A 27,601-nucleotide genomic window follows, 5' to 3' on the forward strand; every position below is an offset into this window, starting at 1 on the left:
TAGCAAGCCAATTTTTCAGCACCATTTATTAAAGAGGCTATCATTCTTCCAGTGAGTTTGTTTGGCCCCTTTATCAAAGATTAGGTGGCTGAGTGTGTTTTTGGTTGTGGCTGTTTCTTCCAATGTGTTCCATTGATCCTGAGGTCTGTTTTAGTATTGTAGGATTCTTGTTTCCTCTTATTTTTAACTTATTCTAAATTAGAAGAAAATAAGCATGATACAAATTTGATACAGTGTGAGAAAATTAAGATATAAATATGTACTTGATTACTCATGTATAAGAGGTATTCTTCCCCTGACAAATCTGTGTCTTAAAGTCTTAAGATATTTCATTTGTATGATATATTTAAGAATTAGTTTCCAGATCGTTAACTACTTGAGGGATTAAGTTAGAAAATTGAAGTCATGTAATCAATTGAAGATTAATCTTCAAATAATCAGTTAAGAGTCTCCAAAATCTTGCCCTTAGCCAATGGGAAAAGTGGTGAATTTATGAAACAACACCAGTTGCGAAGAGTTTATTTGTGATATAATTACTGCATAGTCAAGGATTTCTGAACTAATTCCATTTTTTTTCAGTGAGAAGTATAATAAAGTTACTGTTTATGCTTTCCTAAATCTTTCTGCTTCCTTCAAAAATTTCCTGTATCTTTTCCTCTTCAAGGTTTCCATAGCTGGATTGTTCACTAGGTTAGACTGTCATCAATGCCAGTAAAACTTGTTTTCCAGGAGTGGGGGTGGGGAGGTATATGAATTTTACTTGATTTATTACTCCTTTTGACTTGGTTGGCAGTTGCCTCGTACATGTTTCACACTTTCTGGTACTCACAGTAAATAGCTGATGGTAGTTTTATTATGAATGATATTATTAATAAAATAAATCACTGAAAATGAATTCTCAAGTGACAGCTTAATTTCATTTTGCTTTTTTGAAAATGTGAGGCATATATTCAGACAGCAGCTGAAACTCAAGTTCAATCGTCATGTTTTGTTAATGATTTTAAATGTGTGGAGTGTGCCTATAAACGACATCTCTTTCTTAGTGGTAATTAATCTACTGCAACAAAAGGTTATTGTGTTATCGTTAATGTGGTGTAGTAGCATCAGCTGACAGAAATGGGACAGGAGGATGCAGTAGTCAGTGGGGGCGTGCACTGAGGAGAGGATGTACTTGATAACTGAAGTTATTAAGGGAAAAAGACCATATGAGGCGGGGGAGGCCAACGCCCCGCAAACAGAGTCCATTCAACTCTGAGGAGAAGCTTGAATGAACAGACCAGACCAGGGAAAGTTTAAAGCATTTTAGCGTAACTTTGCTGAAGGCTGTCACTTGCTCGTGTGACACTGGGTACAAATGAAACAAAGGCATCCCTGCTTCAAGACAGCTTATTTCTACCTGGGAAATTGTTGAATTAGGCTGATTTTTAGGATAAGATACTTCCCTACCATAGGCTTGAGAATTGTAATATAACTAATTACATTATCCATCTTTAATGCATCCAGGTTTCAAGAAAAATATGAACAGTTTTTAAAATAATTAAAATAATTGAGATTCTCACACTGTGGCTGGTGCCTCCTTGAACGTGGTGCCCTTGTGTAGTATACAACCTGGACAACTAGCAGGCTGACACTGTTTTTTGGGATTCAGCTCATTATAGGTTCCAGGCAAGAGGAATTAAGTTCTGGTCTAGGGGAAATAAATAGAAATAAAGAATTTGAGATATGATTTTACTGAAAATTCAAGTGGCTTGAGAGAATCTCAGTAGAGGCACAATAGTTTTTATAGGCTTGAGTCTCCAGAAGGATAGTTCTCACTTTCTAGGAGTAAGTCTAGGAAAGAAAAATCTGGATTATGTCATAAACCAGATTTACGATGGATTCCTGCAATTTGGGTTATACGGTGTGCACTTTCAGACTTCCCCACACTGTAATCAAATAAGCTTTATTCTTTAAATTGCCATCTGTGGGATATTCTTATTTTCAAAGACTATTTAAACGAGAATTACTTTCTAGTGAAAGAGTTGCTTTCTGAATGTTGAATATGTTTGTGACACGCGGCTCTTCCTTTCTTACAAGTTTTTGTGATTAATCTTCTGATGAAACAAAATGCTATTGTGCCAGTGTTAATACGTACTTGGTAGGTACTGATTGACAAATGCAGGGGCAGGGGAGCGTGGCAACATTTTGGAGCCAGATACAGGGTGGTAGGTGGAGTATATGATTAGTTATTGAAAAGTTATTGGGGCAAAAAAACAAAAGAAACAAAAATCTCCGGGAGAGTTCCGTGTGCAGGGTGAGGAGCTGGAGTCCTGGTGCGGTGGTGGCTGGGGTCTGGGTGAACCCGTGCTGGAGGCTGGGACTGCGGTTGGAGGCCGGCAGCAGTTGCTGTGGTACTGAGGATGTGGAATGGCACATGGAAGAAAGGTCAGGGCAGAGACACAAAAACGGGGCCTAAGCAAAATCTCCAGCTTTCTTGGGTGCTGAGGACAGAATTGATCAGAGGGAAATGCGAGGGGCCTCTTGCTTGTGGGATGCTAAGGTCATTTTCTCATCATATCATTTATCCAGCTCTCCATATTCCCCAAGGCATCCCACATTCCCTTGAGAATGACAGTGAAGAGGTCTTGGAGAGTAGCAATAATTCCACGAGCCTTGACGTTCATTGCTTATACTCCTCCTTATGACGCAGCCCCCTCCCCTGTCTCTGGAAGGGAACTTGAAATGGTGATGCAGATGCACAGAAAGGTGATCAATTCCAGAATAACTTGTGAGATGTAGGGTGAAAGGCTCTGAAACCTCCCTCTCCCCCAGCACACAATCTGTACTGAAGAAAGAAACGCAGATTTTTTAAAAAAGTGCATGGAGAGGGCAGAAGGAAAAGGGAAAACAGGATAGATGCAGTGCGAAGGCTTACATCAGTCAGTTCCTCCCCTTGGATAGTTGCTTCGTTGTCTGTTTTACTTTGTGAATTGTGTGCCTGATTTTTTTCTTTGTGTTTAGAATACCAAGAAAAGACTGAGGATGTGAAGATATTTCGGAGCTGATGTTTGGCACTTGTGATATTGAACTAAAAATTTTGTGCTTCTTTTTCTCTTACTTTTCAGAGGGGGAGGATGCTGTATACTGTTGGAAAACACAGAGAGAACATCTGGGAAAACATCAGCTTAATGAATGTTAAAATGAAGCAGGAAGACAGATGTGACACCGAACGTGTGTGTCCTATCACTATGTGGTCCAAATAATTGCTGTGATTATTTGAAAGAAGAGAACCTTTCTGAGGATTATATAATGATATACGTACTTAGCAGGAAGAGAGATGGAAGCATAAAGAGCAGCTCTGTAGAAAGGGAAGTTAGGGGCTTATCCTGTGATGGAGACTGTTAGGTATCAGGTGTCATCTGCTTGCTGTGTGCTTAATGGGATGGAATGACCTTACGGTGCTCAGATGCTAATGGCCTCTGTCATACAGCGAGGGCTCTTTGTTTCAGTGAAGTGTTTTCTTGGCAACACTACACCAAGATGGCAGGGTAGATTCTGCCATCTCCCAAGCGGGGAGAGGTGGCGCTGGGCTGCAGCCCCATGTGCCTGTCATCACTAGGCTTTAATTCCCCCCTGTAACCCTGGACAATCTCCATTCTTCAAGGTCTTTTTTCTTTCCCCTATTCTACGCATTTCAGATCAGCCTGTCTCATCCCTCAGAACCACTGTAGAATTGAGCAGATAATTCTCTCATTAGAGGACACCAGCTGAACAAGGCCAAGGGAATCCTGGAAATAAATGTGCACCACGTAATGAGATGGGAGGGAATTGTTGGTAACAATATGTTTTCTAGTGCTTTTAGAGATTTTTAAGCACTATGGCTTTTTTTTTTTTTTTTTCTACCAAAGAAGTTCTTATGATTCTGAAATCTCTAAATGTTACATGGGACTGAAATATCACCAGATTTGGAGTCTGGGAGGAAACCCAGCAGTGTGTGTATCCTTATTTTCTGCTTTAAAATGATAATCAGGAATAGGTTAGACATACCAGGGTCTCAAAGGTCATTATTTTAGGGAGGGTGAAGTTAATCTTTTTTCTAATCCACCTTTCCTTAGGGTGAAAACGCAGAAGAAAAGGCTAAACACATTTTAATATTTAAACCCGTGGATGCATAGCCCAGAATTTTAGGAAATTGGTTGTGGTGGGGGTGGGGAGAGGCAGACTCAATAAATCACACTGGTGATTCTGTTAGGGTGATAGAGCCACATAAGCTTCTTTGTGTCCATTTTAAAATGATGCCTAAGACAGAACAGTTTTCCAGGGCAGCTTTCTGTTCTGAACTGTCCTCTAGCCATTGTAGTGAGGAATTAAACCTGTGGTCTGTTTGATGTGAGGCCAGGTTTTGTTAAACTAGGTCAGCAGGGCACACACATGGGCTGGTCATGCTGGCGCGTGTTGTCTTTGGTAATTAAATGGGTAAGCATGCCAGTAGGCAAAAGAAATGACTCATGCTAGTAGAAGCAGATAGCAGGGACTTGTGTGATATTTGAACATGTGTCCTATTCATGAGGAATTGCAGTGAGAACCTTGGAAGGGTTCCTCTGATCTCACATGAGGTCAAAAGAGTTCATCCTATTTGAAATTGTCACAGAAATTATAGAATTAAAAATGAATGGGTTATTATTCAGGCATTTCATGAGTTATTCCTTCAACTTGCACGTTTAAATACAATGTGTTTTTGAGCCTGTCTTGTTTAGAAGCGCTGAGAGCCTGAGCTGACATTGAGAATTTGCAGTGGCTTCCTGGGGCAGAAGTTTAGGATTTCGCGTAGGGAGATCAGTTGGCGATCCATTGATAGTTCTGCTTTTGAAGGTTTAACTTGATTCTGTCTAACAATAGGAGAATGAACTAAATGGCTTTTAGGATCTGCCTTACCTGAAACGAGTTATTCGTTCTACTTAGTGTCTTGTTTTTTTAATATGTTCTGTAAGTGTGTTTCATGTTTAGCTGCTAATATGTGGATATGCCTCCCAGCTGCCAAAAGAGGAAACATGTTTTGTTTTGTTTTTACAGCACTTGGGATTCAGCCGAGGTCCTGTGTATGCCGGGCAGGTGCCCTACCACTGATCTCCACCCCAGCCCCAAGAGTATTTTTTTTCCAGAAGTAGTTATTGACTCCATGAGTCTTGGATATCTGCCCCGGCAGTCTCTTATCTTGTTCTTATACGTCCTGCTCATTGGTAGAATGCAGTCTTCACAAGGGTAGGGATTTTGTTTCTTTATTCAGTGCTGTTTTCCTGGTTCTTTGACCAGTGGTTCCCTGATACATATTGGATGTTCAGTAAATGTTTCTAGAATGAATGAAGCAACCCCGCAGCTTGTGGTGCTGGTAAATAGAACTGTTTTTATTCATTGTAATTGGAGGGAACTGAGGAGATTTACATGGCCTGTCTTTTCTTCTTTCAACAGTTCAGAGATGCACTGAGAGATTAAGGCAACACCTCACTTAAGAAACTGGAAGGGACAGTCATTACATATGGTTTATAACTGAGTTCATGAAAGTACTGCCTTGGAGTGTCCTTATTATTCTTCTTATTATTTTGTTTTACATGGACAATTTGTTATCCTGATTACTCACCAGGAGATGGTACAGAGTCATTAGCAAGACATGCAGTAGGGCACTATGGAATCTGAGGTTACTCTGGGATATGTCTTGGCTCTGGCATTTTACAGCGTGTGGCCTTACTTCATTAAAGTTTCTTTGTCTTAAAATGGGATGGCACCAGCCTAGTAGCTCTGTAATGACTCCATGGCATTACAAGGCAGAACGCCCGGCCTGGTAATGTGGTTCCTGAAACAAAGTAATGCTGCTTTTCTCTCCCAGGGGCGGCCCTGTTAGGACATCTCCTTTAAAAAACTGATATTTCCAGATTCCCCAACTCATTCTTTTAACATCTATCCAGTTTTAAACTCTTCTGTCAGAATACGGCGAATTAAACAGAGCCCTGTGAAGGAGTGGGGCTGAGTTATGATTTGGCTTTGTGGAGCATGTTCAGGTGTTTACATAACCGCATCCATCTGAACTAGTTTGTTAATGACCCAGCATTCTTGAGTATGGAAGCCACGTGAGATACCTCAGGGAAATCTAAGCTTTTGAGGTCTGCAATCTAGGGCTGCTCTCTCTTCAGAGTTTAAAGGGATCGTTATGCTGTGTAATAACTAAAATGCATGAAAGAGTTAGATTGGAAGCACTTAGCTACTTATAAATTCTAAGTTGCATTTTGGTTCACTGGAGCATTTTTACGTCTACCAGAATTAAGAGGAAACCATCTTGGGAGTCTGTAGAGTCAAAGCTATATGTGGTCTTTCAATATTTTAGTGCTGTTTCCTTTATTTCTCTTTGGGAGAAATGAAATTATCCGGACAGATTCATCTCCACAGACTATTATAAATGTGCAAATAATGTACCACTTATGGTCCATTTTTAGTAGATTTCTAGTCAAGGAATTCATGTTTTCTTCCACTTCCCATAGAAGCAGTTCTTGGTATGCATTCAGAAAACAAAGTAGTCGTCTTATTTTTTTAATAAAGAAAATGCATGCTTAACTAAACCAATGGATTTCAGTAGGAAAACCGTATCAGACTTAATCCTTTTCCTCAGGAGCAGAAATAACAAAAGTGACAGTCACTAATTTATCCCAGGTCTAGAGCACTTCATCATACCACATGGATAATATTTCTATCTGTTACTATAGTTAGTTATTTACAAATGTGTTATTTCCTTACTGGACACTCTGGCTTTTGAGTGGTGCAGTCCACGTCTTATTTGGCAAAGTGCTTTGTGCTTCATGGGGCTTATAAAATACTTGGTGAGTGAGTGAATATTTTCTGTCTGTGCAAAGAATAGAGGGCTGGATTTCTTTTTGGTTCTTGATGTCTAAGGTGGGGGATGGTATGCAACAGCTTAGTGTTCTTGTTAAATGTGAGAGAGCCAGTGCACTGTGCTTTATTTAGAACGGCAAGAGGACCCTCTGAAAATCACCCGAGGTTACCTTTCTTTGTAAAGTGGGAAGGTACTGAAATTAGCATGAATGATTGGGAGTTTCTGCTCGTGAAGTCACTGTCGTTTGAAGTTCTTTGGATCTTCTATTTTTTTCCTGTTGAACTTAGTGCAAGAGAGAAGGTGGGGAAGAGGGTGAAGTGTGTTGCTTTGTTTTCCAGAGAGGGCCATAGGGGAATAGCAGCTCTGATTTTGGGTTTGTCATTGAGAGGGCAGAAGGAGGGTGAGTCGTCAAGGAAAAAGCAAAACAACTCGCAGGACAGGTGCTCGGGGGAATCCAGCCTAGATCCGTCTGGAGCGCACTAAGGGTAACTTTTGAGACTTCCTTCCCGTGTGGTTCTTGCCCTTTCAGATGGTGGGGACTTGACAGAGGGCGGGCAGAGTGATTTTGCGGGGCAGGCCTCATTTCCTTCCCCGCGTGGTCTGTCTGCCGTGTTCCATCTGGGACTCTCGCGGGCATCTTCCAGCTTTTGCTTGCTCTTTCCTTGCCAGCCCCACCTCCTCCTAGGACCCTGTTGAAGAAACGCAGCAGCAGCTCTGAAGGTTGGTGTCACTCTGGACTTACACTTTTCAGGGCAGCTGGACCTCATATAGCTGAGGCATCTAGGTGTCCATCCCCTGCAAAACTCAACCTGTGGAAGGAGAGTGGCTACCCCTGCTCACCAGGACACAGACTGGCCTGTTCCTGGGCCTCCCGCCTCTGCCAGTCTCACCCTTGAAGTTACCCAGCCTCTCCCTACATTCACTTCAGCGTATGCACAGATTCCTTACGAGGAAGACAGCACCCTTCACACATTCCGTGTCTTGTTACATTTACTGCCACATCCTTTTTTAGCTTGTGTGTCAAGGTATTTTTGGAATGCTTGCTTTGGAATAGTCCGTGTACTAGTTGCTGAAAACATAAAAAGGAATGAAATTTGGCTTCTGCTATCTAAAAATTTACAGTCTAATAAAATAGCCCAGTATATAAACAACCTCAGATGAGTGGTTTAAAGGAATGTTAATGGGGAGGTGCAGAGATGGGCTTCACTAACCCCTTTTCTCTGTCATACCTGAGCTGCTCATGGTGAAAAGGTTTGGCGGTCACTCAGGGTTGGTTTTACATTGGTGTTTTACATCTGTAGTGACAAAACAATAATTGCTCTTCCAGGTCATTTTTGATACTGTAGGGCAGTGATGGTGAACTGTTTAGAACTTTCAGTAATAACAAACAGCTGGCTGCAGCATGCATGCCATAGGTTTACCACCACTGCTGTAGGGTCTGTCAAAGTCAAGAGGACTCAGTCAGTGGTCCCTAATCTGATAGGCAAGGAGACTAATATTTGGAAGTATTTTTAACAACAGAAGGGCATGATGGTGGAGTTTAAAAGCATATTAGTGAGAAATCTTCCTATAGAAATTTCTTTTAATGACCATTTGATAATATCCCTGCCCTACTCGCTTCCCTACTCATCTCTCGGCTGCCAGCTGAAGAATATTTTTAGTCAGATTTGTCCAGATCTCAAACCTGGGTGATTTTGCTTTTTCTTTTAGTGGGTGCTGGGTACTATTTGGAGACATTTCTGGTTGGCATAACTGGACAGGTAATCTCACAAGATCCAAAATCACGTGTGTGCTCATAAAAGTAGAAAGAAGAAGACTTGGAATAAAGGAGTTGGAGGGTTAGGTTGTGAGGTGGGAGCATATAGTGGTGATTTTCCACTTTTGGCTTCTTTTATTTTGGCTTTTAGTGCATGCTTCTCTTATAACAACTTTATTATTTGATCTTTAAAATAAATTGTTTTGATTATTGCTTTGCGTGAGTTGGAGAACTTTGCTAACAGATCCCCAGTGTCTGGCACAAATCTTGCAACATAATTCGCAATTCGTACGTGTTTGTTGGGCCAGGGCACGAATGCATCATTATGTATATTCCTGGAGAGAGTAGGATTTATTTTGTTGGTTTTCCAAATACTCCTCTTGTCCTTTCACACTTAGCTAAATGGAAAATGCTGCCAGAGTTTATGGAAGTTGCTTTCATGATTCACAGTAAGTGTTGGGTCAGTAAAAAATAAGAAAACCTGCTCTCCCAAAGGTGCTTGCTAGGCAGTGCACTAGTGACTCTGACATCAGCTTGCCTGGAAAGCTGAACAGGCAAAAATATGCAGACGTTCACGGGAGCTCACTAGATCTAGAGCCACAGAGGAATATGCTATAAGCAAACAGCTGTGCTGAAAAGCCAACTCAACGCAAGCCTATAATAGGAAAACAAGCAGACTTGATACAGAGTCCTTAGAGAAAAGGAAGCTTAGCTGAATGACAACAGGACCAATGTCCGGTGGGACAGACTCATGTAATAAGAGCGAGCTTAGACAAGTACCTTACACCTAACAGGAGGCGTAGCCCTGTGGACGGCCCTGTGCTGATTCTGCTGGGGAAGCTGGTCTCCTGATCTCCTTGGTCTCTCTCTCTCTCTCACCACTTTCCTGGATCAGCTCCTTGCTCCAGCCAGATTGCCTTGCTTCTCTTCGCATGCTGCCTCTACCTGTTTGCTCATGGCGTTCTTCTGTTCAGAGTGCTTCTGTGCAGTCTCTGCCTCTGAGTTTTAAGACTCATCGTGAAACCCTGTCCAAGTTTTCCTGAACCAGAATTTTTTGGTCTGAATTGTCTTTTCCTCCCTCCAGGTTCAGGAAACAGCTGGCAGGCATGGTTTATTGCTGGGCCTTGTGCGGTAATCATTAGGACCTTGTTGTGTGTCCGCAGCTGGATGGAGGGGGGCGGAGATAAGGAGAACACCAGGGGGAGTATCCATTCTGTAGAACCCTCAGGTGTTGGGCTGGGTGTGGGGTAGCTCAGAGGTGGAGCATTTGGCTAGCCTGCATGTTCTTAGAATTGATCCCCCGGTACTGGACTGATGGTGGTGGGGAGGAGAAACGTCAGGTATTTTAAAACAATTAACTAGGAACAGAATCATGCTTTTATGGTCATGGGAGAAAGCAGTGACGATAGGAGAGCATCTCCCCTCTTTCCAGCAGGGCCCATTGGTTGAATATGTGCCAGGGTCTATACTTACCTGTCTTAAGACGGGAGAAAAGGTTCTGACAGAGCTACTTAGGCACAGAAGAGATCAAAGAAGGGCTTTTTTCGTGCCTGAAAACTTCTTATCTAGAGACAGACAAGCATGTCAGTGCGTCCTAACATGAGACATAGAGAGCCTCATCCAGTTTTTTGGATACAAGTGAAATCAAGCCAGACCTAGCTTTCCCAGGGCCCAAAGTGGAAAGCGTTTGCCTCTTGCTGTGTTCTGGCTTTCAGAAGCGTAGGGAGACAGGCCAAACTCTGCAGATTGGCCAGAGCCAGCTCTTCTGGGGCAGGCTTTCTGTCACTCTGTCAGTCCCTGGAGAACCAGGGACGTTCTCCCCAGATTCATCTCCAAACTTTGCAATATTGTGTAGTATTCCCAGCAGCGGTTGGTTTTGATCTGCTCTATTTACAACAGCAATATTAAAAACATAAATTGCCCAGAGGGCCTGCTTAACATTAAAGTGTTAAACAGTAGAAGGGAAAAGGGACTTGTAATAATGAAGTTTAATTTTGCTGCGGAGAACTTCCATTCTTTCTGCTGCATTTCTTCAGGATGTCTCAACACCATCCTGGAGACCGGTCTTTAGATAGTGATTCATTTTACAGCAAAAAAAAGTCAGACAGATATTTTAAAATTGAAACCTCATGCTGGGTGTTAAATTTTCATTATCGTACCTGGCTTTATTACAATTACTTGTTTGCTATTCCTGTGAGATCACTGGGTAGAGAAAATTTACCTTGATTTTTGCATTCAGAATATTCAGTTGCCTATTTACCATGGTTTCATTTATTTTTAGATGACAATTTCTCCATTTTGTGTGCAGCTGAGTGTGTCTCTCAGTTGCCAAGGAGGAGGGGAATATCACTATTAAATGAGGATAGTCATTTGTTTGCAAGTTAAATTGTATTCTGCGAGTGGCGGAAGTTTCCTCTTGCCTGAAGCTTGTTTGTTCCCTGAGGGCCGTGGGGTGTCTCACGGGGCGTTTTTGGGCTCTGTGTTTGTTCTGTGTCTTAGCAGTAAGGCCTTGTGTTGGTATAGAAAGTAGAGAAAGCTGATACAAATACCTGGAATAGACCTAGGAGAAGTAAGAAATCTATAATGTTTGCATAATGTAAATGCAGGGCTAGTGATTCTGAAAGATTCTGCATTGTGGTAGTAAATGCTATTGTGTAAGCATAACATTTGGCCATTGTCTTCAACGGAATTCACCTTTAATGACCAGTGGTAACCAAAGCTTTGATATTGCTGATCTATAGAGAAAGAGGAGCATGTCTTTCTAAAACAATTCATCCCTCTCTCTCTCTCTGTCTCTCTCTCTCTTTCTCTGTCTCTCTCTGTCTCTCTGTCTCTCTCTCTCTCTCTCTCTCACACACACACACACACACACACACACACAAATACAGAAAATATGCATTGAGTGGCTATGTGTTTGTTGGGTACTATGCAGCTAAAGATGATACGGATTCTTGCCCATTAAGAGCTTAGAATCCAAGACGAGAAACAGATGAATAAGCAAGCAATTACATTTGTGAAAAGAACTCTCTCTTACCAGGGCTCTGAGGCCTGCACAGTTCTGGAGGCTTTCAGAAAAGAATATTCCCATTTATAAAAGAGAATTTGGTCAAGAGATGAATGTATATTTCACAGGACTTGTGCAGGTGAGGTACTCCGGTTTCAGCTTCTCACCTGTGGCCCGTGGGTTCTATCAGGACGGGGTAGAAGCACTGGGAGAGGACCTAGCTCTCCCCTCTGGGCTGTGGGGCCAGTTTTGTGGAAGGCAGCACTGTAGGTGCTCCTCATTTCTGCCTTTGCTCCCCTAAAGTGTTCTGCACACAGCAGCCCACACGCGCCTGTTAGGCTGAAGTCAGGTCATCGTATTGCCCTGCTCGCACTTGCTTTCCATCGCACGCAGAGATAAAGCCACGGCCGTCCTCCTTCTCCCTCTCGCTGCTAGTCTGCCAAGCGCCAACCCCTGTGATGCTCTTTGAGGTGTCAGTCATCTCCCCATCTCAGGGTTTGCGCAGTGGTGATGGTGGTAGGAGTTGCTCCGTTGCTGCCTCTGTTCTGCTGTGGTTTGGAGATGTGTCACCCAAAGGTCCATGTGCTATAGCCTTGGTCTGCAGGGTAGTGCTTTGGGGAGGTGCTGTGGAGCCTCAAGGAAGGTCTTTAGGTCATTGCAGTGTGCCCTTGAAGGACACTGTGGCTGGTCTCTTCCTCTGTCTTTGCTGCCTGGCTGATGAGGTGAGTGCTGTGCTGTACCAGTCACTCCCACTATGATGTGCTGCCTCATGAGAAATCCAAGCGAGTGGGGTTACTCAGGGACTAGAACCTCCAAAGCCACAGACCCAAATAAACCTCTTTTCTTTTTAAAGTTAATTGCCTAATATTTTGTTATGGAGAATAGGAAGTTGACCAGTGTACCTTCTGCTCCATCATCCTTTCTCAAATGGATCTCTCCTGCCTATCCCATCAGGAGCATCTCTGCAAACTCTGCCTAGCTTGTTCTGGTTCCTTTTTTTGCTGAGCACCACAACTATACCACATACTTACTTGTTTGACTGTCTCCCCGCTGGAATGGAGGCTCAGGGAGGATGCCACAGAGCTCTGGCTCTCTGCTACAGTCCCTGCATCTCAAGTGGGTGGGCCACACAGGAGGCATGCACTAAGCATGTGCTAGGTGAAGACGTGCAGGCAAGGTGTGGAGAGTCTTTTCATGGGGATGGTACCCAGGAGGTCTGTCCTTCATTGTTTGTGAAAAGGGAAGTTAATGGTTTCTAGGAATCTCAGTATCTCCAGAAGCTGAAAATATATTTGTTTCTGAGCAACATAAATAAATACCTTTGTAATTTCTAAATTCTTTGCAAAAAATTACCTTCCAGTAGAATGGCTACCATCAAGAAATCAACCAACAACAAATGCTGGAGGGGCTGTGGGGAAAAAAGAACCCTTCTCCTCTGGTGGCAGTGTAGACTGGTGTAACCACTTTGGAAATCAGTTTGGAGATTCCTCAAAAAATTAGTATTAGAGGTCCCATTTAACCCACCTACTCCCCTTCTGGGTATTTGTTATGGTTTGTGTCTGGGTATCCCCCCAAAGCCTCATGCGGTCATGGGGCAGGCTTTTAGAGTTTGATTGATTATGGTTATGAGAGCTACACCTGCCCTGGGGTAGATAGGGTGCATATGTAAGGGAGAGGAAGAGGCTGCTTGCCGCCATTCCTCCCTTTTGTGCTTGTTGCTTTTGCTGTGTTGCGCCGCCTTGAATGGTTGCCTTCTGCCATGTGCCACCCTGCCTTGTAGCCAGCTGAGTAAGGACTGAAATCTTCACAAACTGTAAGCTAACTAAACCTTTCCTTCCTTAATTTTGGGCGTCAGGTATTTTGTCCCAGCAAAGAGAGGAAAGTAACCAAGACAGTATTTTCCCAGAAGAATTAAAAACATCATGCCACAACGATATATGTGCACCCATGTTTATAGAAGCACAATTTGTCATAGCAAAATCTTGGAAACAACCCAAATGCCCATCAACTGAGGAGTGGATAAAAAAGATGTGGCATTTTTATACCATGGAGTATTATTCAGTTATAAAGAAAGATAAACTCGGGTCTTTTATAAGTAAATGGATGCAACTAGAGACCATACTCATAAGTGAAATAAATCAGACCTGCATGTGTAAACATCATATTGTCTCCCCCGTATAAGAACCTGAAAGCGTAAATAAAATCTGAAAGGTACAATGGAAACTGTGAAAGGGAAAGAAACTGCTCAACAGGAAAGAACAACTGGGATGTGGGAAAGGAGAAAAGAAAGAAAGAAGAAAAGGAAAAAAATACGTATATATACACAAGATAGCTAAGATAATTGTGCAACTAATATCTTTTGGTTTATTGAAAAGAACAGGTAATGTTTAATTGTTTTATTAATCTTGCATACCTATATCTGGTAATCTGAGCAACTACTTTGAAGATAACGATAAGTAGTACAACAACCATTGTTGATTTCCTATCAACTTGTTTTGAAATTCTGTATGACTTTTATAATTTCTGTGTTGTTTTATTTTTGTTTTTTTCTCTTTAAAATAAAAAAAATTACCTGCCAAATTCTTATGGATAGACTGCATCTGATGACTCAAAATAAGTCTGATAATATGTTACAATTAATACTTACATTAAATGTCTGTTTATTGTAGTTTCAAATGCATTTTGGATCTGGTTGGAAGGTTTTAAATTTGAGGCATGTAAAAGGAAGAGAAATGCTCAGTGTGTATGTGTGTGTTGGGCAGAACATAATTTTTGAGAGGTTAAAGTATCCCACATAATTCGTTTTGATTATGCATTTGTTTAACTGTTTGAAAATGCGTTTGGTCATTTGTCAACACATGCAAACTGTGAATGCGGTCCTCTGTTCTTTCCACTTACTTCTGTAGGACTGTAGTGTCTAATGGGGGTGGTTTGGGGAGCCGCATAAAATGCCTGTGGCAGTGGATAATGAAACAGAAGCCATGTAGCAGTTTGTGGTAAGGACCACAGCCTCACTTGGATGCATATACAGTATATGAGGAAGCAAGTGTATGCGTATTAAGGTTGCATACACACAGCTTCTACTTTTAGGAGTATCCATTCAAGAAAGCTTAATATCCACTGCTCAAGGATCTTGCTATTCACAGGAGGCGCCATCTGGAAATGTTTTAGTAATGTAGATTCTTAGGCCTCACCAGCCCTTTATAATCAGTGCCTGTAGCTCAGCAAGGTTCCAGGTGTCTTGTGTGCTCATTACAGTTATGGGAATGCTGTGCTGGGCATGTTTTATAACGCACTGCTTCCGTGCATCTGGGCTCAGGGAGTGATTCCTCCCCATAAGAAACTGGAATGAAATACGTGTGGCTTTGATTTCCGGTTCTTTTATCGCAGACTTGACTTTAGGCAGCTTACTGACCCTCTGAGCCCAGTTCCACTTCTGTGTAATAGTGACAGCACCCCGTTAGGACCGCTTGCCTGTGAAGCGTGTTGAGATGCTGCAGTTCTGCCTCTCCTTCTCCACCCTGTGATTGCGTGGTGGGGGCAGCGCTTCCTCATCTTTAAATGTCCACGCACAGGTCTTTAAACTTTTTGCTCATGCATTTCCTCTAAGTATCATGAAAAACTATGTAGGCCCTCATATTTTAAAAAGTTGTATTAGAATTTTCCTCATATGTGTGGGAAGTTGCAAAGCAATCCCTAGGTTACTATAAACATTGACAACATTTTATAATTAGAACTGGCTTTATCACTCTTTTCGGTCAGTGGAATCTGGGTAGCGGGTGATTTAATGTGCTCTCAGGGGAGGTTGGAGAGTGGAAGATGCCAGAGCATGTTCTCCCTCACTCTCCCTCTGACTTTGGTGCTTTGTCCAGTAGCAGAAGCTCCCCTGGAAGATCCAGACCTGCTGGCTGGGCTCACAGTGGTCTCAGATTCCTCGGTTTCCCTCCTGGGAATGCCGGTCCTGGAGGTCTGGTGACACCAGCTCTTCCTTGCTGTTGCTCAGGTTGGTGCTGGCTCCCAGCCTCGGCTCATCTCAGTGCTGTTCTTAGGTTCCCAGTTGATTTCAGGCTGTATGACCGGTTCCCAGCACTAAGTCCCTATGTGCCGAATAGAGTAGACTTGCTTTTTCCTGATTACACTGTGCCTGATGCATAAGCCCATATTTATTGATAACGCTGTGTGTGGACTGGTCCTGCTGTCACTGGCAGATTTTATGCTTCACAGAAGTGTACTGTCAAAGATTCAGGACGTAAGAGGGGTGTGCTTCTCGTTAATAGAAGAAGGGCAGTTCTGATGAGGAAAGATGTTCCCAGGCAGAAGAATTTGGGGAAGAATTACAAATAGAGTACAAGGACCTGTGAAAAGATTTCTATCAGGTGACTACCTTGGAAAGTCTTCGTGAGCCACATTTTGAAGGTGGTTGTCTTATGACAACATTGCATATTTAGGCACACTAAGTGCTGTTCGAGTGAATGGATGGTCACCTATGTACCACGGTCCCAGATTGCCCAGGAAATCTTTACGGCAGTGATGCATTAGCCCACATGAAGCCAGCCGAGATGCATGCTCAGCACGACAGACCCTGCGGCTGCAGTTCATAACTGGCTGGGCCGAGCACCTCCGAGGGCCTGGCACTTGGCTGAGCAGATTGAGCTGCTGCTAGAGGAGCAGGCAGGTTCTTGGGAGCCCAAACAATAGCAGGCCGTCAGCTCATAGCAGGGCTGCTGTTTTCCCTTTGCCAGCAACAAGCACAGCAGTGCTGATGTTTGCAGTTGTGCGCATCTGCTGCTTTGCGTTGGAATTCTGCCACTCATCCCGGGAAATATTTTTGACATACTTGTTTTCAGCATATTAAAATGTGCATTTATTGGGTAACCAACTGCTGTGCTTTGGATATGGTTTGGAGTGTGTCCCCTAAGGATTTGTATGTTGAAATGTATTTACCATTGGGCGGTATTAAGAGAGTGGAAAGTTAATCGGATTATGGTATTTAGAGGGCGGGCCTTGGGAGGTGATTAGGATTAGATGTGGTCATCAGGGTAGAGCCCTCCATAATTGAATCAGAGGAAGGGGGAAAGACAGGAGGGTGGGGAGAGAATGATCACAGAGCTCAGAGAGAGATCACAGAACACATACATGCTCCCTGTCTCTTGCCATGTGACATATGATGCCCTCCTCTGCCTAACAAGACTCTTTTAGCAAGAAGGCCATCACCAGATATGAACCCTCAAGACTGACAAATTAAGTAAGCCTCTTTTCTTTGTAAAGTTACCCAGCCTCAGGTATTTAATTATAGTAACACAAAAGAGCCTAACACCCCAACTAAGCTAAACTAAGGAAGAACTTACTTCTCTTGGTCATAGAACAAAGTCCTTCTTCCAAATGAGTACCATTTAGCATCTTTATTTGTTTTCACTAGGACTTGTTACATTGTACATATATCATGTTTTAATTCATGTTAATTTGAATGAGAGGAATGGATCTTAAAATACCCATCCCTTCAAAAGCAAAAACAGCAATAAAAAAGCAAGGGAACCCTCTCCTCCAACAAAAGGCATGCATGCAGAGAGAGACCATCTCCACTTGTAGCAGTGTGCTTACTGGGTTAGGCGCCACTCTGAGTGGTCAGGTGCGGTATTTCTCACTTTGAATTTGTCAGGTCAGTATGATTATTGAATCCATTTTACCGATGGACAAGCTGAGATTCATGTAAAATAGCTTATCCAGTTACACAGCTAACAGGGGTAAGAGCTGAAATTGAACTGAGAATCCTGGCTCAAGAACACAACTTCTATTTTACTTGGAGTACTGGGGATTGAACCCAGGGCCTTTGCAATGAGCTGTACCCCCAGCCCTTTAAAGTTTTTTCTGTTTTGAGACAGTGTCTTACTAAGTTGCAGCTTGAATTTGTGATCTGCCTGCCTCAGCCTTCCAGATTTCTGGGATTTCAGGTATGTGCCACCATGCTCAGTTCAGAACAGAGTTTCTTAACCACTAAACCAAATCATATGAGCAAGTGAGCAAAAGTCACTGACTCTCCAAGAAGTCACTGATACTTCCTGAGGGGCTCAGTCACCTGTTGGCTGGCTTGCCTGGGAGAGAGGACCCTGGCATTCTGTGGTGTACCAACTCAAGAAAATATGCAAAGATGATAGCTCTGGGAAACAAAGGCAAGTCTTCTTAAATGCAGAAGTTGGACCTTCCAAGTCCTCATTCTTCTTTTTAAAAATCCAAAATGTTACAATCATATAGTCCATGAGCTTTCTAGAGAAGAGTGATTGGTTTTTAGGAAATTGTCACATGGGAAATGGAGGAGACCTAGTGAAAAACAAAGTTGGCTCTTGAAAGAAAAAGAAAGATCTAAAGATGTCAAACGTGGAATAGAGAATCCGAGAAGAAATAGTGCTTTAAACTGATAGGAAGAGGCAGCAAGGACAAGGAGGCAGACTCTTTTTGGAAGAGGGAGAAATAGATAATTGTTTTCAAAGTGAAACTACAGACTTTGCATTCTTGAATTTTTTAATAAGGAAGAGAATAAAAGTATACTTGATATAGTAATGTGGAGGCAGTGAAGGACTTGTTAATGGAATTTTGATGACTATATAAGAATCTAAGGAGTGAGACTGTAAGCAAATTAAATTCAGGCAAGATGCATACTCAAGGTCAAGGGTGCTCCAATGCTCTGTACAGAATTTTACATTATAACTTCACTTTGGTGTTTCCAGTGTTAGTCATCAAATCTCCATGTATCTGTCCATCCATCTGTGTTCTACCTCTTCATTCACCCATCCTCCGTCTCCCATCCTCCTCCTGATCTGTCCATCCAACCATCCAACCTCCCATTACTTCCATAAATATGTTTAAGCAGCTGTTATCGGCCCCGCCCTGGGCTAGCCCCTGAGGTCACACTAGTGAACAAAGTGTGAGAATGGGGACTGATGTTGCTAGTCTGGGAAAAGATCCATATTCTCAATTCCAGCTATAACCTTTGCACCTTTATAAAGTCCAAATATTATAAATTGAACCATGCATGACCATTGTTGGTTAAATGTCATTCAAAATTGATGCAGCAGTAAGTACCCTGTGGGGGAGCTGTGTAGTGCTTTGGCTGAAAAATAAAGAGATCTGACCTCGTTAAAGAGAGGGAAAAAGTCAGTGAGTGAGGCGTGCCATTTGTGAAGAGGCAGAGTCCTCATTTCTTTGGGAGGCTTTAGCTTGCATAGACCTCCTCTACGGTTTGAATATAGAAAGAATTCTTGAGTGAAAGTATCTGGGAATAAAAAATTGATTCTATCTTGTGTTATTTAAAAAACCAACCGTTTTTTGAGGTACTGAAAATTGAACTTTGGCCCTTCACCCTGAGCTGTATCCCGAGCCCTGCTTTTTTATTTTTTGTTTGTGGGGGTCCTCTCTAAATCATTAAGTAGCCCAGGCTGCACTCCAACTTGCAAACTTGCTTCAGTCTCCTGGAGTGCTGGGATCACAGCACTCCATGTGCACTGCCATGCTGGGCTCTTTTGGGGTCTTAGTTTATACCAGTTCTTTATCCTAAGGTTGTGGTTCAAAAGTTAAACGGACTGAAGGCAGAAGTGTATGGATTGCATATTTGTCTATTTCACTGACCTGCTATAAAATGACTAAGATGTGCATAGCAGTTAATAATTGGCCAAGCACTTGTATGTAGTTATTAAATTGTGTCTCTCTCCTGAGTGCTCTTTCTTTCCCTTCTGCATGTACCTGCCTCCCTGGTAGGTAAGAGAGGAAGGACGTTACTGTCATTATCCGCAGCAACATCAAATACGTCTTGAAGTTTTTCTGTAGGAGAGGTTAAAAAGAAAGTTATGAATACGTGCCCACCTTTTACACCATTCCTCTGTAGAACTTGGCATCTAAAGAGGGGGACAGATACTTTCAAATAGAGTGTGCTCATTTCTCTTGAAATTATCATGCACAATGGTTATCAGAATACAAAGGAGGAACCCCTAAGTTAGAACGTAAGTCGAGCTGCCACTCAGGTGGGGAGATAAGGTAAAGACAGCCGTGTATGGAGTAGGTTCACCCAAGAAGCCAGAGGACTTTAGTGGCTAGAAGCAGCAAGTACTCAGAACACACTGCCTTTTGGGGAAAGAGGAAAACAGTTGTATCAAATTGTTTTTAAAGGTATCATTTCTGGCCCTTTATTGGCTCCATGTAGTTGTCACATTTGCTCTTTACAGCAGTGCTCTGAGGTTGGTGCTCTAGTCCTAATTTACAGAAGGGAAAGCTGAGGTTCTAGAGGGTGGACTTTGCCCTGCGTCACCTGTGCTCAATGAAAAGCGCTGCAGGGGTGGATAAGGCTCGGTAGGGACTGTGAGTGGTGTGTAGCATTGTCCAGGGACTGCCTGAAGACGGTCCCGACAGTGGTCAGGCATGGATAGATTGCCCAGGGACATAGTGCACAACAGGGCTTTGAGGACTGGCCTGGAGCTTCCAGCCCTCCAATCCAGTAATTTTCTGGAAAATGTGTTTATAAATATTTGTAAGCCAGGGCTGTCTGCATGTGCCCTACCCTCGTAGGACTGGGGTTCGTTAGGCACGTGCTGTCTCATTAGACTCTACGTGCATCTGCCAGATCTCCAAATCCATAATGACGGCTTCTCTGAGTTTTCAAAATTCTATGTGATGTGGAGAAGAATCTACTATTAACTACAGAGGTAAATATTTTTCCCCTAAAATGTATTGGATCTATAAAGCATGAGGTAAAATCACCTTGTAACTAACATGTGAGAATCCGTGCTTATCTGAGAAGCTTCACAGAAATGCATCCTACACAAAGAAGAGATATAACATAGGAAATGTTATGTTGTTCAAGAGTTTCTATTGGATGATCAGGGTGCAAGGCCCTGAAGATGAGCGGTAGCTTTTCTGTATCATGTTTCCCCCAAAGCTTGATTAGAGAGGGACAGACTGTTGGGTTTTATTTTTGAGTTAATCTCGCTGATCAATACACTGCATTTTGCTTTTAGTCCCAAGTGCCGGGTCGGGGGAGGTGGGGATGGAGGGAAGGTATTAAAATTACATTTAGTTGTGATCCGTTAGATAAAGTGGTAGAGATCTGACAGAATTTGCTTAATTGCTGTTTGCTAGGATGGTGTTCTGCCATCTGTAGGGATAGATTCCATTTGGAGATATAATCGAAGTAAAATTTCTGGGTTTTATTGAGGGTCCTTCCCCCAAAAACAAATACCATTGCTTTCTGTTTTCCAGAAATCTGTGTCCATTTTCTGTGACAGTATGTGGATAACTCAGTTGCTGTAGAAATGAATCAACATTCCTGGTAGTCTCGCTCCTACCAGCTTTCTTTTAGAAATGAGGCTGTTGGATCTTTTTCCTTATAAGAGGACAGTGTCTGTAATGATACGAATTGGGAACTCTGGAGGAGGCAGGCACTATCACCAGGCCAGCAGGAAGGCTTTGGAAAGGAGACCTAGGTCTTTACATTTTCAGACTCTTAATATGAAACCAGGGTATAAATCCAGCATCTTTCTACCTACAAGTGTGAAACATGCTTGCCCCAGTTGTACAGAGAAAGCAAGTGACTGGGAGGGGGAGCAAATCATTGCTGGGTGCTGCCCACAGCAGCTTGAAGTGGGACGTGTGTCATGCTCACCCCTGAGCCTTAAGCTGATGTTTGGTGTCTTCCTGCACCCTGCTCGCTCGCCATCCCCTTACTTATTCTCCGTGTGTGTGCTGTGCTCCATCATTGTTGGGCTGCTTTAAGAGCAACTTGCTGGGTATGTACAGGTGCTCCTCCTCTTGCTTGAGGCTATGTCCTCATGAACCTGTGATAAGTTGACAATACTGTAGGTGGACAGGGCATTGACTCTACCTAATCTACTCATGGTCACAGCCAACAGCACAGCCCTCTGCAGAGTGTTACTGTTTCTTCTGATGATCCTGTGTCTTACTGGGAGTTGTGGCTCCTGCTGTTGCTTAATGTCACAGGAGAGAATGGGGACTGATATTGCTAGTCTGGGAAAAGATCCAAATTCTCAATTCCAGCTACAACCTTTGCACCATTATAAAGTCCGAACATTGTAAATTGAACCATTGTCCATCAGGAACCACCCAAATGTGAAATCTCCTTTTGCATACACTCAGGTTTTGCAAATATTTATTGTTACTCGGTGGGTTTGTTGTGTCAGTGATTCAGTGTGTGCATCTCATGTTTTGGGTTGGCTCTGTTGAAATGCTTTCATGGGCAGCTGTAACTTGGCTTCAGAAGGAAACCTTGCCAGTAGCAGGCAGACTGTCTCTTGCTAAGTCCATCAGTTAAGGAGTACTGTCCTTATCCAGTAATCAGGTTATGAGAAAATCTTATCAGTCTGTAGGAGAGAGAATCAGGGATGGAGCCAATGAAGGGCAGAGCTTCTTGCTAGAGAATCTCTAGGGGCTCTTCCAGGGGGAGTTTTCCTAGTGCTATGGCATAAACAAAGTAGTCCCTGCGGGTTAAAATGGCAGGAAAAAATGGGAGGCACTATGTGATAGAATGCAGTGCATTTGTACTTTTAATACATTTATGTGAGGTTATATTAGTGGCTTATTTAGAAATAATTGCTGGAATTGTGTTAGAGAATTAATGGTAGGTACTGTGCATGTCTATGTAAAGTTTTACAGAATTATTGCTTGCATGTGGTTACAGGGTTGTGGGGCCAGATAGGCTAGGTGCGGGTATAGTTCTGTCATTTAAAGGCCTTGCGTAGGCATGTAGCTTTTTAGAATCTCTGTTTATTTTACCATAGCAGGGCAATAACAGCTAGCCCAAGGTTTGCTTTGAGGATTGCATGAGATGATTTTATGTGTATGTGAATAGAGAAATGAAATGCCTAGCACATAGCAGGTAGTCAGTAGACTGTAGCCACTATTATATTAAGGCCCACATGTGATTTTTGGGTATGCCCTTCACAGATCAGGCATCTGGGGGCTTGGTTCAGTTTTGTTTTTTTGCATAGCGTAGAACAGTGCCTGGCACGTACTGGGGACTCCTTGGTACTTGATCTGGGAGAATCCTGGGAAAGTGAGGAGCAAATGTTTTCCATCTCCAGTGGCCTAAAGAATGTTTGTGTGAAAGGAAATAGCGTTGGAAGCATGGATGGAGGTGGTGACCATGTGCGGTGCTCGATTGAAAGAGTCATCCTGTGCCGGTTCTTTGAGGTTCCCAGAGAACCCTTGTAGCTTCCTCCTAGTCAAGTTTTGGTGCAGTGGTCTTGGTCATAGGCATGCACAAGAAATGCGGGGAAGAGAACTCTTGCAATTTTCATCCTTAACATAGGAGAGTCCAACACTTAAAAAAATAATCAGAAAAAGACCCAACCCTTGTGTATGTGTGTGTGTGTGTGTTTGCATTGTGTGCACATGCCTGGACCCTTTTCATTCACACATGAATTTAATATATGTGTATAACAAAGAAAATAGCACAGCTCAGTCTGAGTGGGATTATTCAACAATGTTGGGGATCTAACTGGTTTAAAATTTGGAAAAGACTTATTTAGAGTAATACCTAATACAATATACCTGAATTCTATATAATAAAGGAGAACAACATCACTACAATTAGAAAAACCAAGAAAAAAATATAATTTCATGTTTGTGAGTCATAGAGGACAGAGAACTTTCAAGGATTGTAAGTGACCAAGGGATTTGACCAAACAATGGTAAAATTCTCTGATATAAAATAAATATAACCAGAGTAGGAGATATACTTGTTGCTAATGTGACCAAATATTAATACATTTGTTATACCAAGAGCTTATTTAAATGGAGTAATAGAAATATTGGGCAAAGTGTGTGAGAAGGTATACAACTGATAAACATTTATAAATAGGCAGACTCAGGCAAATAAAGAAATCGAATAGAAACCTCCATTTTTAGCTATTAAATTTGAAGAAATATCAATGAAAATAACGCTTGGACTGTCAAAGATCTATTATTCTGTGTTTCTGAACTTTTGAAGAGCAATCTGACAGGTAATCCAAAAATCAGTAAATTTGTAGACATCTAATAAGCCAGTGTCCTACTTCTGGAAATGTATGCTAGAAAAGTGGTACAGAAAAAAAAACCAAAAAAACCTTCTACACACAAGTGTTGACTGTGGTTTTATTTATAATAGTGGAAAGTTGGAGACTTTTTAAAATCTCGGACAGTGGCTGGAGATATAGCTCAGTGGCACAGTGCCCAGCGAATGTGAGGTCCTGAGTTTGATTCCTGGTCCCCCCATCCCAGAAAAGACGCTTCACATTGAAAGCTCAGACAACGGGATGCATCCCCTGGGTGAATTCTCATCATTGAAAGTGGTGATTTTGATGATTATTTTAACATAGAAAAAATTTGATATAATATTGTTTGGCAAAAGGAATCATAATTTTAGGTACAAAATGACTGTGGGTAAATGTATATAAAAAGAAGAAATGCATAATAATTGATATTTCCCAGTAGGGCAATACAGTTTCTGAGTGATTCTTCCCTTTGTTTATTTCCCAAATGGGTTAAAACTTTTATTTGTTTTATACTTTCAAACTTATATACTTAAATAGCATTACTCTTGTAAGGGAGATCAAAAAGAAAAAAATTACAGAAAATGGAAGTGTGTGGCGGTCATTCACTCACGGTCTCATCTTCTGTCCCTACACATTTCCTTGAGGCTCAGGAGGGCTTTGGCGGTAAAGCTTTATCTTTATTCAGAGGTAGTTAAAACACAGCCGTAAGCACATTGACTTCAAGAACTCCTTTTGTGGTTCTCTTTCTGCTTCCAGCTTCCTTTCTGTTTTTCAGGCAATTGGCTTTTTGGACTCTTAGGAGCAAATCGGCAGGCTGCTTTGTCTCCTGGACAAATAGATCATTCCTTATTGAAATCCGGTCCCTATTCTAATTCAAACCTTTCAGGTCATCTGTGCTCCTGCTCCTCACTGACAGTGTGTCATTTGAGAGCTACATCTACGCCACCGGAAAACTAATGACATTGACATAAATCATGATGTGGTTCATCAGCTCCTACCCTGAACAGTTACGTGGAAACCCAGTGTCATTAACGTGTTTGCACTAAGTCTTGCCAGCATTCCATTATAGCTCAAGGCTGAGGAACTTTGACCTCAGACATGAGAGTTTATAACTAGGCCTTTCTGATCACTGGCTGTGTGCACATTCTAAGCTTTGTGCACCTGTCTGCCTACATTTGCCTGAAATAGGCTTTCCAGTGAGGAAAGAAGAACTCATTTTAGCAGAATAATGTTTAACAGGTGCCACAAGCCATTTTAGGTTCTGCTGGAAGTAGATTTGATTTAATATAAAATTGATTATCAGCTCCCATGTAGTTCTTCATGTGGGATTCAGAAGCCGTGGGTTAGGAGTTGCTAATTATATTCCCTCGACTCTGGCTCTCCTTTACCGCTACTTGCAAACTTCTGGAGAATCTATGAAGATTCATTTAAGTGAATTTCTAACTACCTGCATGTTTTTATAACAAGTATTCATAGACACAGGATGGTTTTTTAGAAATACAAAACAATTGTGAGTTCATCATATAACAGTGGTTAATTACATACTAACCATGGCAAATACAAGGGTCATAAGGAGTCAAATTATTTTCTACATGGATTTATGAGGAAGATAGTGTTGGCTCGATTTTGAGAATATCATCTCAACCCGGAATGTGAACCATGAGCGCTCTAGCTAGGAGATGTCTGTGCTTAAGAATGTCTCATGGCACGTGGTTGATGCATGCAAATACTGTTCCTGTCCCCTGTTCCCTGGCGCATCACATTGATGGGGAGACGAGCAGCTGCTGTGACTTACTAGATCTCTACTACTGCTGTCTTCACTGCTACCCAGGTCTTACCGGACACCTGTATGGTTTATTGAACGTGAAAGGTTGAGGGGCTGGATGTGGGCACATCTTACGGGTTCTGAGACCCTGGCTTTATTCCTTTTTTCCCCTATATGTTTATTTATTTTTTCCCTATATGTTTATTGAGGTGCTGTTCTCTGTCCCTGTTGGCCTGGCTTTGCTTTCATAACATCGTGAACCCAGCTGCAAGCAGATCTTCCCACTCATAGGGGATTGATGAACTCATGGAACTTTATTCAGTCCCATGGGCTGCCATTTGCTCCTTGATTCCAGCCGGCTACTTCTCCATTGCTTGCAGCTGGACTACGAGCAGCTTCGTTTACTTGAGCACTGTCTCTGGAAAGCACTTTTGAGGTTTCTGTTGCTTTTTCGTCAGGGAAGGGTACCGGTTGATTTAGTATTCCGTTTCAGAATACAAATGTGCCTCAATATAAGATGGGATTACAGCCAATAAATTCATCACACATTGAAAATATTGTACATTGGAAGTGCGTTTAATCCACAAAACCTAGCAAACATCCTATCCTCGCAGCACAGCGCACAGGGTCCCTGTCGTTTTCCCTCGTGAGTGTGGGGCTGACTAGGAGCCGCAGCTGACTGACGCTGCCCAGCACCCTGAAAGTGTGTCATACTGCCTAGTTCTTGTAAAGGATCAAATTTAACAGTTTGGAGTACAGTTTTTACTTAATACTTTACATCATTGCAAAGTCAAAAACTCCTAAACTGAACCCCTATTAAGTCTGGGATGTCCATAATGTAACAGAACAAGATCTTTATGTTCTGTTGGGCTCATTTCTTATGAATTTTCCCTGTGAATGATTAAAAGTCAAACCTTTATGGAGTGTTCCATGAAAACATTGAAAAGAATGTGCAGTTGTTTTAGCTTTGCCCTCAGAACTGAACAAGCCGTCTGAGAGTGCCAGCCATCAACCCAGCAGAGGTCTTCTGGGTGGAAAGGTGTGCATTTCTCTTTAAAAGAGCTTCTAAATATAAAGCACTGTTTCTTGCAATGCTGTATGCAAGAGAGGAATAGCAGGGAACAGAATATTCTACAGGTTCAGTGAAATATTTTGAGCCAAAATAAATCCGAAAGCCCTGGGCATTAAATGAACTTGTTGTCCATTTGAGTGACAGAATATTTATTTCCCTTAGGTAAATGCCTCAGCTGAATTTATGGAATGAAATGGATGAAGATAAATAAATGCTGATAATTATTTATTGTCATAATTCCAGGATATAAACACTTCAAAAATCACTGTACCATATCCTTGTGGATGTCTAGAGGGTTAGAGCTGGGGGAGAAAGTTGTAAGGTGGCTCACCTTACGTTTTAAGATCTGCAGCAAGAAATTTTAAATTCAGTTTCTTAGAATGAAGCTTAGGTTACTCTCTAATTTATAATACAGCTTTTTGGTTACCTGCAAAGAATTAGGCACTGGTTCTCAGTCTTATTTTATTTTATTTTATTTTTTTTGGTTTTTCTCCGGTACCGGGAACCGAACTCACGACCTTGCGCTTGCCAGGCAGGCGCTTTTGCCACTGAGCTAAATCCCCAGCCCCCTCAGTCTTATTTTAAAAGCCTATTAGTAAGAAATGGAGCAGAAAACACTCACCTTTTGAAAGGACTTTCTGTGTTCTTTTTTTTTCACCATTTGATAAAGTTCAATGAAGTCATAATTGGTAAAACATAAACATTAATAATAAATGAGACCACAAATTTTAATGTGATAGTATCTTAACCAAAAAGGAAGATTTAAAAAAGTTCAGATGAGAGATTTTGCTTGATCAAGAAGTTGTAGAACTTTAAACTTACTAGTTCAACTAGTTCAAAAAACATCCCATTCATTACTCACCCCTAAGATGAGAAGCAGTTACCTTAGTACTGAAGAGCATTTTCATCTCTTTTCTCCCCTGGGGAAAATGGGGTGATTTTCTAGATAGCGGGAAATGGAAGTTAATAAGACAGGCAAATATGAAACATAGTCTTGAATCTCATGATTAGCACTTTATCTTTATCATATAGTTCTTCCTAAAGAGTTAATTTGCCCCTATATATGTTTATAGTGGATAGATACCAATGTTTGATTTTTTTGGTTAG

At 42.0% G+C, this 27,601-nt stretch overlaps 1 protein-coding gene across 1 annotated transcript in view; it reads left to right on the forward strand.

The window, feature by feature from the left end:
• Window positions 1-27,601, forward strand: part of LOC102017681 (microtubule-associated tumor suppressor candidate 2-like) — a gene marked incomplete at its 3' end in the record, with an annotated part of 235,319 nt that overhangs the window by 13,978 nt on the left and 193,740 nt on the right. The gene's annotated exons all lie outside the window — the stretch shown is intronic.

Source organism: Chinchilla lanigera, unplaced genomic scaffold (genome assembly GCF_000276665.1).
Source record: "Chinchilla lanigera isolate Chin_1 unplaced genomic scaffold, ChiLan1.0 scaffold00096, whole genome shotgun sequence".
NCBI lineage: Eukaryota > Metazoa > Chordata > Mammalia > Rodentia > Chinchillidae > Chinchilla > Chinchilla lanigera.